Source organism: Pelobates fuscus, chromosome 1 (genome assembly GCF_036172605.1).
Source record: "Pelobates fuscus isolate aPelFus1 chromosome 1, aPelFus1.pri, whole genome shotgun sequence".
Lineage (NCBI taxonomy): Eukaryota > Metazoa > Chordata > Amphibia > Anura > Pelobatidae > Pelobates > Pelobates fuscus.
Window position 1 is genome coordinate 213,311,509 of NC_086317.1, and position 16,784 is coordinate 213,328,292.

The following is a 16,784-nucleotide window of genomic DNA, read 5'->3' on the forward strand; positions in this document are numbered from 1 at the left end:
GTCTACGGCAATTTCTGAATAACACATTTATATCAAGTACATCTTCTATCTGCTAGGGTTTACCTCGCCTGTGCAGTAGGGATTGCTTTGTCCCAGTTTAGGACATAATTCACTTTTGTTTCTCTTTATGCAGCCCTAGCTGCACCTCCTCTGGCTGTGACTGGCTGAGTTTTTATCTCCTGCATTCTGCCAAAAGATAAATACTTGTTTGAAAACAGGTGTTAAACCTCAGCTGTTGCGCCCTGCCACTGAAACTTATGTGCCTGTATCCTCTGCAGCTGTTGCAGATTGTTGATTTGTCGAAGTGACCCAAGCTTTTTAAGTGTTAAGCAATGTGTTTTTTACCATCTTGAACCTAAAATCTTAAGGGACTCAGTTTGAACTCATTTTGAAGTTGGAATGCAGAATAAGTAAATCAGATATTACAGGACCGCAAAAATGCAAAGTAAAATGGAATGCAATTTAAATACTGTAAAAAAGGGTTGTGTGTAAAGCTTGATCTTGCTAAAGGTTTGGTTTGTCACTCTAGAGCTGCTAATAATATTGGTCACAAACTGGAAAGAGCTGTCTGTACTATTGGAAATCAACATGTATTTGTAATGATAATGTGTTCTACTCCCTATTTAGATTTAGGTTCTTCCTAAATGAAATTAAAGAAATTACGTTTTATATATATATATATATATATATATATATATATATATATATATATATATAAATTTTTTGCCAGTATCAAGATTCACTCTATGCAGCTGAGCTGCTGCTGTTGATGTTGTCTTGCAGGCATCCTTCTCTTAATCATCTAGTCCAGAAGCATTAAACAAAAAGTGTAGGTGCGGCAATCGCCATGGCAGCCCAAACAAATGCTTCTTATAAGGAAGCATTGATTCCAGTGTTTTTATATGATAAGCATTTAAAAGGACCAATAGTCACCAAAACAAGTTTAGCCTAAAGAAGTTGTTTTGGTGTATAGATCATGTCTCTGCAGTTTACACTGCTCATTTCTTTGCCATTATTGGACTTAAATCTCTTTTCTTTCTGTTCATGCGGCCCTAGCCACCTCCCCTTGCAGTGACTCACACAGTCTGCATGGAAAAAAGTTTAATTTTCAATCAGATGTTAAAGGGACACTAGTCACCAAAACACCTACAACTTAATGTAGTTGTTCTGTTGCATATAGGCAGTCCCTTTTCAGAGACTATCTTTTCAGAGAAAAGGTAGTGTTTACATTACATCAGGTCTTTAAGAAATTTGCTTCGAATCTAGGAGCCAGCAAAAAAAGTTAGTAGCCAGGTTTTTCAATGTCAAAAATACAATTCTTAAAGGGACACTAGTCACCAGAACCACTACAGCTTAATGTAGTTGTTCTCGTGTTCATAACCTGTCCCTCCACACCTTTCAATGTAAACCCTGCTTTTTCAGAGAGAAAGCAGTATTTACATTGTAGCCTAGTAACACTTCTAGTGAAAGTCACTCAGACGGCCTCTAGAATGCATCCTGTTTACGTTTAGCGTCTCCACACTCTGCATGGAGGCGCTGAATGTTCCCCATAGAGATGCATTCATTCACTTTATCTCTGAGGAGATGCTGATTTGCGCAGCATGGCGTTTTGCCACACTGAGCAGAATAGGGAGGTTACACTTCCCTCATGTGCCTGCCCGTCTGCCTCAATCTTCCATGAATCTTCGCCCGTGCGCACACCCTACGCTATCCTTAAGCAAGATGACCGACAGCATGCCCATGCTCTCCATCGGCTGGCTGACTGACTGCACATGCTCTTGCTCTTTATGGGCTAGCCGGCCGCCCGCCTGTCTCCACTAATAGGCAGCCGACCACCTCAGGGACTGAATGGGCAAACAAATCCCAGGCGCCATGACTAAAATTCTCGTCGCCATGGCAACCTGGCACCTGGGATTTGCTGAGCCCTGCATTACAGCCTAGGGATCTCCAGTGGCCACTCCTTAGATGGTTACTAGAGGTGCTTTCTGGGGCAGTGCTACACAGTGTGACTGACATTGAGTGTCTCCACCCTCTGCATTGAGACGCTGAATTTTCCTTATAGAGATGCATTGATTCAATGCATCTCTGAGGAGATGCTGATTGGCCAGGATGGTGTTTGGCTCCACCCATCACCTTGGCTAAAATCATCAGAATTTACAATCTCAGATTGGCTGAGATCACTTCTCATAATGTCAGCCAAGGAGGCAGATCTGGGGCAGAGCCAGCACCAGCAGACTGGAATAAAGGCAACACTATCTATACTCAGGAGGGCTCAGGAGGGCTATATATAGGTTCAGGAATACATGTTTGTGTTCCTGACACTATAATGTTCCTTTAACCTAATTTAGAAGTTTTTAATCTCCTGTTCTGTAAATTGAACTTTAATCGCACACAGGAGGCTCTTGCAAGGTCTTGAAGGCTATTCGTGCAGGAGATATTAAACAGAATGTGCAAAAAAGGAAGTATAAACATTAGATCTCTCTTTACAAAACTATTTAGGTTGGCTGTGCATGTTAAATGCAGGGATTTGTGGCTAGGGCTGCACAAATTAATTGATTTAACTCCTAAAGGGTTGAGAATTGAGCAGTTAGACTGCAAGGGCATGATCTATACCAGGGCTTGACAAAACCCAGGTTGCCATGGCAACTAGGAATTTTGTCCTGGCGCCTGGAGTTTGTCAGGCCTTTCAGTGTCGAGGGAGAGTGGAGCTGGTAGGCAAAGTTGCTGAAATCTTCCGTCTCTTCTTGCTCTGCTGCCCTGCTGTGATGCAGAGATATGTCACTAAAGTGCGCACAAGGAAGCAGAGCTTGAAATTTTCAGCAGCCGCACTGGACCCAAGGGAAAATAAAAATGTATAATAATTTGTGAGTGTTAGATAATGTGTGTCTGTTTAGGTGACTGGCACCCCTCTGATTTCATGTGAAAGGTGTTTCTGCTCACCTTTTTTACCATGTTTTGCTTGTCTCCACCTCCGTGGCTGAGATCATCAGCCAATGATTTACCATACGAAAGCATTCAGAGGTTATTGCACATGCACAGCAAAATGCTGTGCTGCAGCAATCAGTCCATCTCTGTGGGCAGCATTCAGTGGGAACGTAGGCACCTCTGGCTGCTGTCTTAGTGACTGTCACAAGAGGTGTTACTAGGCCGCAATGTAAATACTGCCTTTTTTTCTGAAAAGGCAGTGTTTTATATTGAAAAGTCATTTGGGGACAGGCTATAGACACCAGAACCACTACATTAAGCTATACATTAAGGTTCTGATGACTATAGTTTCCCTATATTAAAGAGTTGTATTTTTGTTGTGGGAAATAATGTCTCCTAACAATTTTTTTTAGCTGGCTCCTAGATTATAAGCAAACCTGTCAAGCCCCTATCCATACACCAAAACTGCATCATTGAACTAAAGTTGGTTTAGTGACTATAGTGTAACTTTAAGGACTTCTGACATTGTCATGCAATGCGTAAGGATGTCAAAGGTCACATAACAGTGCCTGACTTAGTCAAGGCAACTGAGGTACCTCTAGTGGCTGTCAGGAAGACCGTTGCTAGAGGTGTCTTTAGTCTTGCAATTAAAACATTGCCGTATCTACGAAACAGCAATGTTTTACATTGCCAAACTAAAATAACAGGATCGCTGTACACTTTATTGAGGTGTAGTGGTCTAATGCATATAAGAGTACTTAAATATATATTTTTTTGTTTTAATGTTTATTTTCCTTTTAACAATCTCATTTACAGAACAGTATTGCTAATTTTATTATAAGTCCTATATGCATGAGGGGTCCAAAATGCCTCCTGCCTGTCATCTTCAGTTGCATGGTGCAAATTACTCTTTGCAACAGCTGAAGGTTGTTTTTCGGCATCTCTGAAATAGTCTAATCCACAATGGAAACATGTTGTCCAGGTTCATTTGAACATGCACAAAATCACAGTGATGTTTTAATGAAAGCAAATAAACGGCTGCTGAGTTTCTGTAGGTCACTGGAAACTGGTTTCTTCTCTTGGCAGCTAATATTGGTTACAATTACACAGTAATGAGCTGATTGTTTAGGTACCGTATGGCAAAAACCTGTTTCTAGGTATGTGCAGATCTGTTTTTCTTCCTCCTACTAAATAAAGCATAGATTTATACTGACCTTCTTCCCTGCAGTCATGCTCACATTACACATTGTAAAAAAATATTTTTAGTTGCAAAATTTTTTTTGGTTACATAAAAATGTTTTTAGTGGCTTTCAATGTTACTGATTTGGTGTCCATTTAGTATAGGGGTGTTGCTTATTTTGAATGGTGGGGGTATGACAGTCACTTTAAAGAGAGTCCGCACCCCTATATTAAATGTATACCAAGTCAGTAAAATTGCAGGCCATATTTTTGCAACTATTGTCACACCCCACACCATTCAAAATAAGCATTTTGTAAAGATACTCGTACAAAACTGATGTCAGCTGCTGGCAGAAGAAGCGCCAAGAGTTGAAAAGGATGCAGCTGATTAAGATGGCGGTGGCCACAAGGGACTGGTTCAAATAAGCAAAAACCTACCCTCCCCTGCACCAAAACACTGCAAGCGGGGCAGTCCCCATCAGGGGTCTTTGCAAAATATGCAAAGAGGCCAGAAGGTGACGGCATTTAAAATGTATTTTTGTTCTGTGCAGAAATATTGAAAATATATATTTTACTTAAAGAAGCTACAATTCTAACTTATCAGTGGTTATATAAACTGAACACATTCATTACATCATTTTTTTTACTTGGTGGAAAATATTGAGATTGATATTAACTTAAAATAATGCTCTAATTGTTCAATTCAATTTTTATTTAAGAAGTGACTTTTACTCTTTGCCATTTCTCTATAGGTAATATTCACAGCTTCACGGAATTGAGACGTGCTGACCTGTTGTAGAGGATCATTGTAAACTCTAGGTAAGGTTGTTCATCCATTCATATATACGCTGTATTCCTCTCAGTAAATCCTGAATATTTTCCATCATTGATGGAAGTACCTGCCTGATTTAAGTGGGCTAGAACTGTGCTAAATCGTGACTGTGTTGAGTTGATAATCATTTTTAAAAATGAATAGCCATATAGCAGATCTGCATCATAAGTCATCCTAAATACAATGTAGAAAGGCAGCATTCACGCATGTATTTAACAGTGCTGGGTATTTAACCCCTTAAGGACCAAACTTCTGGAATAAAAGGGAATCATGACATGTCACACATGTCATGTGTCCTTAAGGGGTTAAAGTGCACCTTTGAATACATTGTTTTTTCTGTTGAAAGTGAATAACAAATGATCTACATATTGTTCTATCAGAACTGGTAACAAACGGAATGTTGTGGTCCTCTCCCTCACCATCAGTCATGGCATGGAGTTGTCATAATCCAAGTACCTCTTTGGTTATAAGTGTACATTGGGCGCTGGACATTGTGATCTTGTCAGAGATCTAGGGCATCGTTCAAAACTAGGTGGTTACATATCATTAGTAATTATGTGTGCACTTCATAGCCGTGCAATCAACAATATTTTTTTTTCAAAACATTTTTTAATTCATCACATGAAATTTAAGCTAACAGAATTAACTCTATCAAGTTACATATTTTATATACTTGTGCAATTGCTGTGGAGTGAAGATTTGTTTGCAGGCATTATTAGAAAGCTTCCCTTGTTTTTTGATAGAATTGCTGCCTCGAGATGCTCAGTGAGACTTGATGAACTCTCACCGAAACCTTCCATATAGTATTTTTATTTATAAAGGCGTCTGCATTTGCAGTTTTGTGTAATGGAAAGACATTAAAATAAACTATTGCAAAGTGAAATTTCCATTAAAGAGTTACTCCAAAACATATTTTACTCACTTTGAATCCAGCGCTGCGTGAAGCTCCTGGTGCTGACATCTTTGCCCCCTCTGGCATCACAGGGACACTGCGCGGTCCTATACCTGTGGCTGGATTATTTTGCTGGCCGAGAGCGAGGGAAAGGTATGGTTGGTTTTGAAATAGATTACTCTGCAATGGTGAAACGGGAAAGCAATCTTCCCCTTGCACGCGGTCTGTCTCCAAGAGAAAAGATTATCACGTCTGTCACCAACACGCTATGTGCACTGACGACAGATATAAAATATGCACAGAATTGACATTTGGCAATCTGAAAAAGGGTTCTGGACTGCCAGTCTCACATGTTCTGGTAGTGTAACTACCCCGAGGCACACAATTTAAAAATATCTCCGTATGTGCAGAGTTTTTTTTTAAGCAGCAACACTGCACATACCTACCCCTACCACGATGAACCACTTCAAATCACTGAAGTTGTCATGGTGGTTTTAGTAACCCTTTAAATGTAACGTAATACAGGTATTAATATATTTACAGAGTTCTGCTATTTTGAGTTACATTTAAAGACTTTGAAAACCGAATGCCAGGTTTAAAGGGACACTATAGTCACCCAGACCACTTCAGCTCAATGAAGTGGTCTGGGTGCCAGGTCCCTCAGGTTTTAACCCTTCACATGTAAACATAAGTTTCCTGACAGCTGCTAGAGGCGCTTCTGCGACGCTGGATGCAAAATTCTCATCCAGCGTGCAGAATGTCCATATGGAAGCATTAATAAATGCTTTCCTATGGACTGTCAGAATGCGCATTCGGGTCACCAGCGCCGAGGGAGTGTGGCGCTGTATTAAGGTGGGGGGGGAACCCAGACGGTGAGGGTCCCCCGAGGATGATATAGTGTCAGGAAAAAGTTTGTTTTCCTGACACAATAGTGATCCTTTAAAATAAGCTAAAATGGTTTCATATATCGGGGGTTTTTAGATACAAATTGAATAACAATTTATTTCCATGGTTTGACATTTTGGGGTTATTCAGTGTAAGGAAGTAGAAGTGGTTTGAAATCCAGAGCATATATATCCTGTACATGAGCACCCAATTTATCTCTAAATCAGCCACTCCTTCCTTCACCTCATGCAACCAGCAAACAAGTGCAGAATCAGATTTCTGACAATCTGCTGATATTACCAGCTAAACTGATTTGAAATACATTTCTGTTGCAATTGGTCTAGCAAACTAAAACACTTTCTGTGTTCACCTTTGTTTATTATGGCTTGTTTGTTTGGACAAGAGCAAAACAGCGCAAAATAAAGTTACGGTGTAGGTCTGCATTCATGGTAAATGAAATGGAAACATTAGTTTAAAAAATTAACTGAAACAAAAGTAATTTAACCAAATGTTCACATTCTACATATGTCACAATTTCGTTCATAAAGACCTTGTGCCATTATGAGATGCCCAACCTGTTTCGCATGAGGCACTCCATAGAGTTATTTAAGTAGGTCATTCACTTTAGCTTAGGATCCTTAAAGAACAGATTCTTATGATTACAGTAATATGTAAATATGCAATTTATATTTGATGTACTTAACTCAATAAAACTTTTGATTAGTTATGATAAATGAACAGCGCTTGGTAAGCAACTTATTAGCTGACTATAACATAACTACTGGTGATATGACCGGAATGGGCTGTCTCTTGCAGGAGGTGGGTAGGTCTCCAAACCTCGGCACCCACGGAACCGACCCGTGTCAAGTGAGGCGTCTGGTCTTGTCAGTGTTTCCAGAGCGCCAAGGTCGGCTTTCCGGCGTCTTAATGGTGCGAGCACTTTCTTGGGTATGGTCTTTGGCTTATGTGTAGTCGCGTTGTTGTTCCTGGTTTCCCGGTCCCGGGCTTTTTTTGCCTCTGGAGAAGTTCCTCGAGGGTTGTTGGACAATCCCAGTGCCTGCAGGAGCGGTTCTGGATCTTCCGCTGACGTCAGCGTAATGGTCTCTCCACCATTCTCTACCAAGAGGGACCCCTCTATTCCCCAGCGGTATTTCATGGAGTGTTCTCTTAAGCGACTAGCAATCGGAGCCAGCTTCCTCTTCTCTACCAGTACTGAGAACGGGATGTCTGCATATATAGCGACAGTGTGCCCCTTATATTGTATCGTTCCCATCTCCCTCAAGCGGGTCATAATCACCGATCTCGCTGCTATATCTCTGGGTGCGCCACTGCTGACTTCCTCACTCTGAATGCGCATGTTATCATAAGCTGTGCAGGGGTGTCTTCAATTCCCGTGTGTAAGCATGTCTTTAATAAAGATAGGTAGTGTCTCTGAGCTTACTTGCTCTGGGATGCCCGAGTCGAATGTTTTTCTTTCTGTGGCGCATCTCTTGGGTGGTTATCACTCTGTTGAGGTGTTGAACTTGGGCTGAAAGTCCTTCAAGTTTATCTGTGTCTTGTATGTGTTTGGACCTGTCAGCCTCCCTCCCTTCCAGCTCCCTCACATTTTTGTGAACTGCACCGATCCCGGCTTGGGCCACCTGGAGGTCTTCTTTCCAGACCCTCCGAAGGTCAACCAGGAGTCACCTGATGTCTCCTTTAGTGGAGGGGGCTTCGTCTTCGCCCGAGTCATAGGTGGGGGGGTTGTAGCCCCAGAGCGGGGAGAGGTGAGAGGATCTTCCTCCTTCAGCGAGGCCTCTGACGGTTCCGGCACGTGCTCCGGCGCCATTTTAGACTCTGGCGGCCGTGGTCTCTCATGGGAGAGCCGAATATCCGGCTGGCAGGGAGCCCCTGCCAAACGGTACTTCTTATTTTTTCCCCCCCCATTGTCTCTGCTTGTTGGGGGTGCTTTTTTTTGGTGTAAATACCCTCTGGCGTTAAGTCTCAGGTTTCCCCTAGGCACGGTTGGAGCCCCCATATGTAAAAATTTTAAACAATTGCCCATGGCTCAAATTCATGCTGGCAATACCATCTGCACTATTATTGTATATATTTTTTTCTCTTTTACATATAACTACATCGTTTGGAGGAACCTGCATACCAATATAAAGTCTGTATTGTACTTTATTTTCATTTTCCTCATCCTCTCTATACTTGGTGTTTTTTCTTTTGCTCCACTCATCATTGCACACTATTAATATTACAATATTACAATATAACAATAATATTAAGAGCAGGTAGCTATTACCATCATTCTTGAGCTACGCCTAAGTACGCCTAAGTACGCCTAAGTACGCCTAAGTACGCCTAAGTACGCCTAAGTACGCCTAAGTACGCCTAAGTACGCCTAAGTACGCCTAAGTACGCCTAAGTACGCCTAAGTACGCGTTATAAAGGCACTATGTGTCCGGTTTAATAAAGTAATGTTAATGCTTATACAATCTGATGGTACCATTTAATGCTTTGGTAGGCTAAGTTAGTAAATGATAGCATATTTTGATTAAGCTTCACAATAAAGCATATTTGCTGGAATCTTATGTCTGCATTTTCGATGTGAAAAATAAAAAAATTAAACTTAATTAAAAATATATCACTGGGAGCGTATGCCAGTGGTGCATGAGTATCTAGGTGAGAGGTTGCTATGCAAGGAAAAAAAAAAAGTAAGCCTCCCAGGGAGGCAGCTGCATGTATCACAGGAAGTACTGATAATAACACACTATGGGCAGAGTTAGCAGTCTGGTTCCGGTTGCTGCATATGTTACTGAGGAAACATTTCATAAACCATCAACTTAAGAAGTAGCCTAAATATCTGCATCTAAACAGCATAGTAAAGCATCATGTATTTCATATTGACCATTTATGCCATAATTGTTTAAGCTGTGAGAAGACTGTGTTCCCTCACAATTTCACGTTGCAAGTTAATGCAATACTGAGTCAAGTTATCTGATCAATGATGGCATAAATCAGGGTGGCATTCTAAATAAACATATTATTATAACTCCTGTTCCTGCATATATTTCTAAAAAAACTAATAACATTAGTCAGCCCCAGAAAGCATAGCCTAAGGATATAATGAAATGTATTAAAGTAAAAAATAAGTAAGTAGAAAATAGTTCTAGGTGTTCTAGGGGAGTTTGAGGTGTACCAAGGCCCGTCAGTGTGGGTGGCCCTGGGGCCATCAGCAATCTGCCAGTAGTTCTCCAGGCCATCCCAGGCCTTCTGACGAGAGTTCCACAGCCCAGCGGGCACTCGGATATTCACCGGCGCACCAGACCCCCCCTCCAAAGTCCATGCACCGGTCGTCTCCTGCACCCCCACTGTGCTCCAGAATCTCCAGCTGGGTAACATGAGGGCCGTCGATTGTCTCTCCCATCTCCGCCCGCTCAGGGTCGGTATCGGCCATCCTCACAGCCACCGGTCCGCCGGAGGCCTCCGCTTCCCGGTACCCCAGGGCTCCCAGCTCTGGGGACAAGTTCATCCAGGCCCCCCAGAAAGCCTAGAGGCGTCGGCTCCACGATCTCGGCGTGGCACAGTCCCGGAGCACCAGCTTCTTGCCAGTCGACCTCGAAGCATGTCAGGCCCCGCTGCCCATGCGCAGCACCCCCAGAGCCCCCTCCGTCCCTCAGGTGTCAGTGCAGCACGTAGGCTTCGCAGAGTGTTTGTTTCATGCTTAGTGAGGCAGGTAGGCTCATGGTATATGCAGGGCCAATGTATAAAAAAACTGAAACTTGTTAAACTTGATCACAGCAAACAGTAGGCCTGAGGGGGGGGGGGGGGGGGGGGGAGCGGGGCCGTGGCTCCTGCCGTCTCAAATTAGCTACTGCTTGTCATCCTCGTTATAATTCAGCAGTCTGGGTGTCTCTGATGGATCATACAGGCTCTTTCCACATTCCCCAGCCAGAACAGGGTCTGTCATTGTTAGTGCAGGATGTAGGCCCGAGGCTCCAGTAAAGCCTTTTCCCAGGTGAGATCAGTATCAGACGGGCATCAATCAAAAGCAGGCATACTCCTCTGCTTGTTTCTGTCATGTCAGCTGGTAACTTATTAGTAATTTGCTCGATTTAGAGCGTTTTTTCAGGTTTTAGGACAGGAGCTCCCAGAAATGGCTGCTGACCAGCTCTCAGGCCTGGCCCCCCCTGGTTTGTGTTTGTATGTATTGTTTGTCCCTTTGGGGGGTTGATGTCCATACTAAGTGGATTGCTTATGGGCTGAATTCCAGACTGATGAGGTGGTGGGTTGCCACTAAGATTGTGGTTCCTCCCTCTGTATCAGCAACCCCCCCTGTTTACCATGATCGGAGGTTGGCTGTATAGGTAGGGAAAAAGGCAGTAAAGATAGGTAAGTTAGGGGAGGGCGAGCCATGGTCCATGCTAGATGGGGCCCGCTGCCGCCCCCGGCTATGGGATCCCCCCCATTCTGTGCGTAGCGGGCCATGTATAGAAACCACGGCCGCCACGCTTCTGCGTGTTTGGTCTCCCTTCCCGTCAGGGAGGCGTGGAGTGCCGCCGCCCCCTGTATGTCCTCCACTCGCCGTATCCACTCCTCGTATCCACTCCTCCTTTGTCAGGATGTCAGTTTTTTCAGTAAACCAGGATATTAGCCTTGGCAGCATTTAGCAGATAGCGCAGGATCGATTTCTTATAGGTTGAGATCAGTTGTGGAGAAATATGTAGTAGTGCGAGGTCAGCTGACCATTCAGGTATGTCCCCCAGAACCAGAATCAACATTTCTTTTACCAATTTCCAATATGGGGAAATGTCGCGGCATTCCCACCAAATATGTAGCAACGTGCCCCTCTCCGAATGGCATCTCCAGCATGTCTGTGGGATCGCCGGGAAGCCTCAGTGTAGTAAGATCTGCGTTTTGTACCAGAAGGATATCTGTTTGTAATTAATCTCCTGGTAGTAGGAGCTCATGGAGCTCTTGTGTTGCCATAACAGTGCTTTTGTGAATGTCTTGCCCAGCAAGTCCTCCCATTGTCTTCGGAAAGGTATTGTTGGCCTTCTGATCGCCTGTCACTGGGTGTTGATAGAGTGCGGAGATTGTGTGGTCTAGCGTGGAGCCTCGGTCGCAGAGCTCTTCAAGCCATGTAAGCTCCCTGTGCAGGTGCTCTTTGTGGGTGGCGTGGTGTAGTATTGTCTCAATTGCATGTATCTGAGAATACTCGGGGAGGTCCATGGTCTACCCTCGAGTAGCGAGTCCAGGTCCCGTAGTCTTCCATCCCGTAAGGCTTTGCGTATGGGGCTAGGGCTACGTGTGGATGAGATGTGCGACTGTTTTCTTCATGATTTCCAACCGTGTAGTGTCTGTGGTCCCCGTTCCCTCTCCCCCTCCCAAACCACCGGCTCCAGTGTTTCTCCGATGCTTTCTCTGTCCAGATTCACCCATTGTGGGAGGCCTGAGTGCCAGTCCAGTATGCGCTGTAGAACCGTGGCTTGATGATATTTCCTAAAATCGGTGGGGAGCGTGATATTCAGTACTTCACACTTTAAAAGGTTGAGTTTGAAACCGGATAGCTCACCGAATCATTCAAACTCTTAGAGAAGGCATGGTAGCGTAAGTCGAGAATGCCTGATAAAGAAGAGAAGGTTGTTGGCGTATGCAGCAACCTTATGGGTTACCCCTTGTCCCTCATATCCCTGAATATCTGGGTTTAGTTGGATTGCCTGTAGCAGTGGTTCCAGAGACATAGCGAACAATAGCAGGAAGAGTGGGCACCACTGTCGTGTTCCGTTGCTGATCTGTCGGCTGTCCGAGCCCTGTTAACCCTCACCAATGCCTGTGGTTTGCTATATATGGCGGAGATCCATGTGAGAAGCCTCTGTCCCAGTCCCATCTTGCCCAGCGTAGCTTTCATGTATGACCAGTTGACCCGGTTATACGTTTTTTTTTTTTTCTCTGCGTCGGTCGATAACAGTAGGAGGCATTCCCCTGTCTTCCTCGCATGATGTTGAATGGAGGAGAGCCATCTTGTGTCTCACGTCCGGGAATAAAGCCCGTCTGGTCTGCGTGAATAAAAAGGGGTTGCAGTCTGGTTGCAAGTACCTTTTGTGAATAATTTAGTATTGACATTCAGTAGCGAGATTGGGTGATAGCTGCCACAGTTCGTTGGAGAGAATCCAATGTAAGTCAAACACAGCACTGGCCAATCCGCATCTCCTCATTGTTACATTGAATCAGTGCACATCTATGTGAAAAGTTCAGTGTGTCTGCATGCGGAGGATGGAAACACTGAGTAGCAGTACTGCACAGTGTACAGCACAGCCCCAGGAAGCACCTATAGTATCCTTCTGAGGAGTGGCCAGTGGAGTTAACCCTAGGCTGTAATGTAAACACTGCATTTCTCTGAAAAGACAGTGTTTACTGCAAAAAGCCTGAAGGGAATGACTTTACTCACCAGAACAAATACAATAAACTGTAAAATAAAAAAGCAAAACGCACGGCAGATTTACTATAAGAACCACTGCACTGTTTGATTTTCCCAGAGATCATACAGGGATTGACAGTGAGCATTGGACAAACCCTGTAGGCTCAAATATTAGTGAAAGTAAGCAACAAATGGGGACGGATGGGGGAGTGTTTGTAGCAGAAATCTTTCTGAACTGTTCCCTCACATGCTAGACAAGCTACAAGACAGAATGTGTTTAGAGAGCAGAGGGAGGACAACCTCATTGGCAGCTTGATCCTGTTCACTTTTATACAATTTGCTTATCACAAGAATTTACTCCTTTCTCAGGTACAATCTCTACTGGCATTGGCAACACACCTATATGTGCACAAGAAATGGAAAAATTAGGCTGCGCAACAGAATTCTGTGTGCACAAACAGTGCTACAGAGTTTTATTTAAAGACCAAGATGCATTGAGATATGGGTGTTACCTGAAATGTTAGCACTTCTATTTGGTCCTAAACTATAACAATTTAGCACTGTCTGTTGCGCTGCCCTCATTTAAAAAAACTTCTTGTGTAATTATTCTCTTAGAGCTGCAGTGGGAGGTGTGTACATAGATTGGAATTCATTATTTTGTGCATACTGCAGAAACCTATACTTCTAGTACATATTTTGTGACCTATATGCATGCATATCAGAGAGACTTGGAAGATCTAATAGAACTCCTGTCTGTCTTAAATATTATTTAAAAAAAAAAAAAAAATTTTTTTAAAGGGTGCAATAAATGAGGAGAGAAATTGCATTTCAGCAAGCAGGCAAAAATATTAAGTATTTTGGTCTGTCGTGTCCTGGGGCAACTGATCCTAAAAGAGTTAAACATATCGCTGCCAAAATTAATTCTATCCATCTCCTACCATGGGTGACTATTACAGCTGTCCGTTAATGTAATGATTTATTTATAACGTGCCAACATTCAAAACAGTTGGGAGCCACATATCCACAAAGTAATAAATATAGTGTTGATGCATATGAAACTTATGGGAATTTGCAGTTTGAATATTTGTAAAAATTTAAATTGTCAAAAACCTTTCTTATACTTAAAGGGCTGCTGTAACCTTTTTTTCACTTTTGATTTTGTTTTTTATTTTATTATTATTATTGCAATTGATATAGCGCCAACAGATTCCGTAGCGCTTTACAATATTATGAGAAGGGATTTAACTATAAATAGGACAATTACAAATAAACTTACAGGAACAATAGGTTGAAGAGGACCCTGCTCGATCGAGCTTACATTCTATGTACATTAATAAGCCTGGGTCCTACTATGTATGTCTACCCCTTGTTTATTCTAGTACTCTATAAAATAAGCAATAAACTTACTTTGAATTCAGGTCCAAAGCTCCCCTCTGGATTCCACACCGTCACTCGACATCACCAGCACCCTCACATGGTCCAATTAAATATTTGAGCCTGAAAAGAGAAGGGGAATTAGGGGTTGGACAAGGTGAAATTTGCCAAAACCCCACAAAAATCTGATAAGGGTATAGGGAGGCTGGGACAGCGGGTGGACATGAAATGACAGGAATGATAAAAGATGTACGCTTCCATACGCTGTGCAGCCATAACTTTTGCACAGAATTGATATTAGACAGCGCATGTATACCCGGTTGGCATCTATTTTGTGCAAATATCTCTGAATATGCAGTTTCAAGCTGAAATGCTACCACCATGACCACTTCTAAAAGCAGCACCTTTAACCCCTTAGGGATGGTGCATTCTATGCAGTCCTTCTGTGTTTGTGTGTTAGAAATCAGTAAATAAAAACAATTGTAGGAAAATTGTGTATATATATTTGTAATTTCGTTTTAACTCTATTTTGATATTTGAGTGTGTGTGTATATTTATAATTTATTTTGCTATCAAAATACATTGTGTGTGTGTGTGTGTGTGTGTATATGTATATATGTATATATGTGTGTGTGTGTATATATGTGTGTGTATATATATATATATATATAATTTTTTTTTTTATGGGCGGTTTGTGGCATCAAGGGTAATCCTTGTAAAGGACCCTGGTGAGTTGCTCCTTCTGAAAAGTCGCCTATCGACCTGGAAGTCCCTCTAGTGGCTGCATGGTAGACAGCCACTAAAGGTGGCGTTAACCCTCAAAGGTAATTTATTGCAGTTTATTAAAAACTGCAATAATTACCTTTGCAGGGTTACGGGACCAAGGACAGTGCAACCAGACCACTTCAATGAACTCCAAGTGGTCTGGGTGCCTATAGTGTCTCTTTAAGGGGTTAATGAAGTTCTGTGAATGTATTTATGAAACGGAAAGGGGTTTTTATGGATGTTTCCTAAAAAAGGGTTTTAGCTACACTTTGGTGTATGTAGTTAGAACGTGATAGTTAATGAAAATGCCTGAATTTGTTCATGCAAAAAAACAGCACACTAGACCAGAACTGTTTCCAAATATAGTAGTAATTTTCATGCTATCCATGCACATTCTATGTAATTTATACAGGAAGAACAAAACTTAACCCCTTAAGGACACATGACATGTGTGACATGTCATGATTCCCTTTTATTCCAGAAGTTTGGTCCTTAAGGGGTTAAACGATTACTCCTAGCTCTATGACCACTTCAGTGATTTGAAGTGGATATGGTGCCTGGAGACTGTTTATGAAATGCTGCACATGCAGTGTTTTAGTCCTCTGCTGCTGGAGATGTAAGTTCTCCGCTAGCCACGTCATTAGGGTATCATTATCAAGCTGAAAACAAGAATTCCAGGTGACTAATGTGATTACTGTGCAAATTTGGTATTTGAAGCCTGCATGCTGGCCCAGGACAGGCAATTGTCTTATGCCCCGCCTCCCCCCTCCATGATACCAATGTTCTTACTGCTGAGAAAACTTGGCGTCTGTGCAGGAGCAAGGTGATTTTTAACTTTTGTTTTTAGGTGGGGACGAGGGGTAGTCAATCGGCAACAGTGTAACAGTTGAAATAGAAGTTTAAAGGATCACAAAATCGCTTTAATTTTTGTCCTCTTTGAGCTGCTTTGGGAAGTTTGTGATTGGACAGCAACAGAAAGTCTGAGAATTGCAGCTTTTGCAAACTGTTCTTAGATGTACAGCAAGCATGTCAAACTCAAAGTCTGGCACGGGCCACATAAACAAAGTTTACGTTTGTTGGCCGCAAAAAAAACCTTAAAGGGAAACTCCAGTGCCAGGAAAACAATCCGTTTTCCTGGCACTGGAGGGTCCCTCTCCCTCCCACCCCCCAATCCCCAGTTGCTGAAGGGGTGAAAACCCCTTCAGTCACTTACCAGGGGCAGCGACAGGTCCCACGTCGCTGCTTCCTCCTCCTCCCCCGCCGCTCCTCCTTCTGGCTACGTCGGCCGGTGGGCGAGACTGATCTCGCCCGCCGGCCGAGGAGACCTAATGCGCATGCGCGGCAATGCCGCGCATGCGCATTAGCGCACCCCATAGGAAAGCATTGAAAATGAATTTCAATGCTTCCCTATGGGGAATAGAGCGACGCTGGAGGTCCTCACACAGCGTGAGGACGTCCAACGACGCTCTAGCACAGAAAACCTGTGCTATGAAGCAGGAAGTGTCCTCTAGTGGCTGTCTAATAGA

At 43.0% G+C, this 16,784-nt stretch overlaps 1 protein-coding gene across 2 annotated transcripts in view; it reads left to right on the forward strand.

Moving 5' to 3' along the window:
• The window catches only part of THRAP3 (thyroid hormone receptor associated protein 3), a 57,047-nt gene that overhangs the window by 5,941 nt on the left and 34,322 nt on the right, over positions 1–16,784 (forward strand). For both annotated transcript variants that reach the window (XM_063454472.1, XM_063454507.1), the window contains exon 2: positions 4,857–4,923. The gene's annotated coding sequence lies outside the window, so the exon portion shown is untranslated. The remainder of the gene's footprint in view (positions 1–4,856; positions 4,924–16,784) is intronic.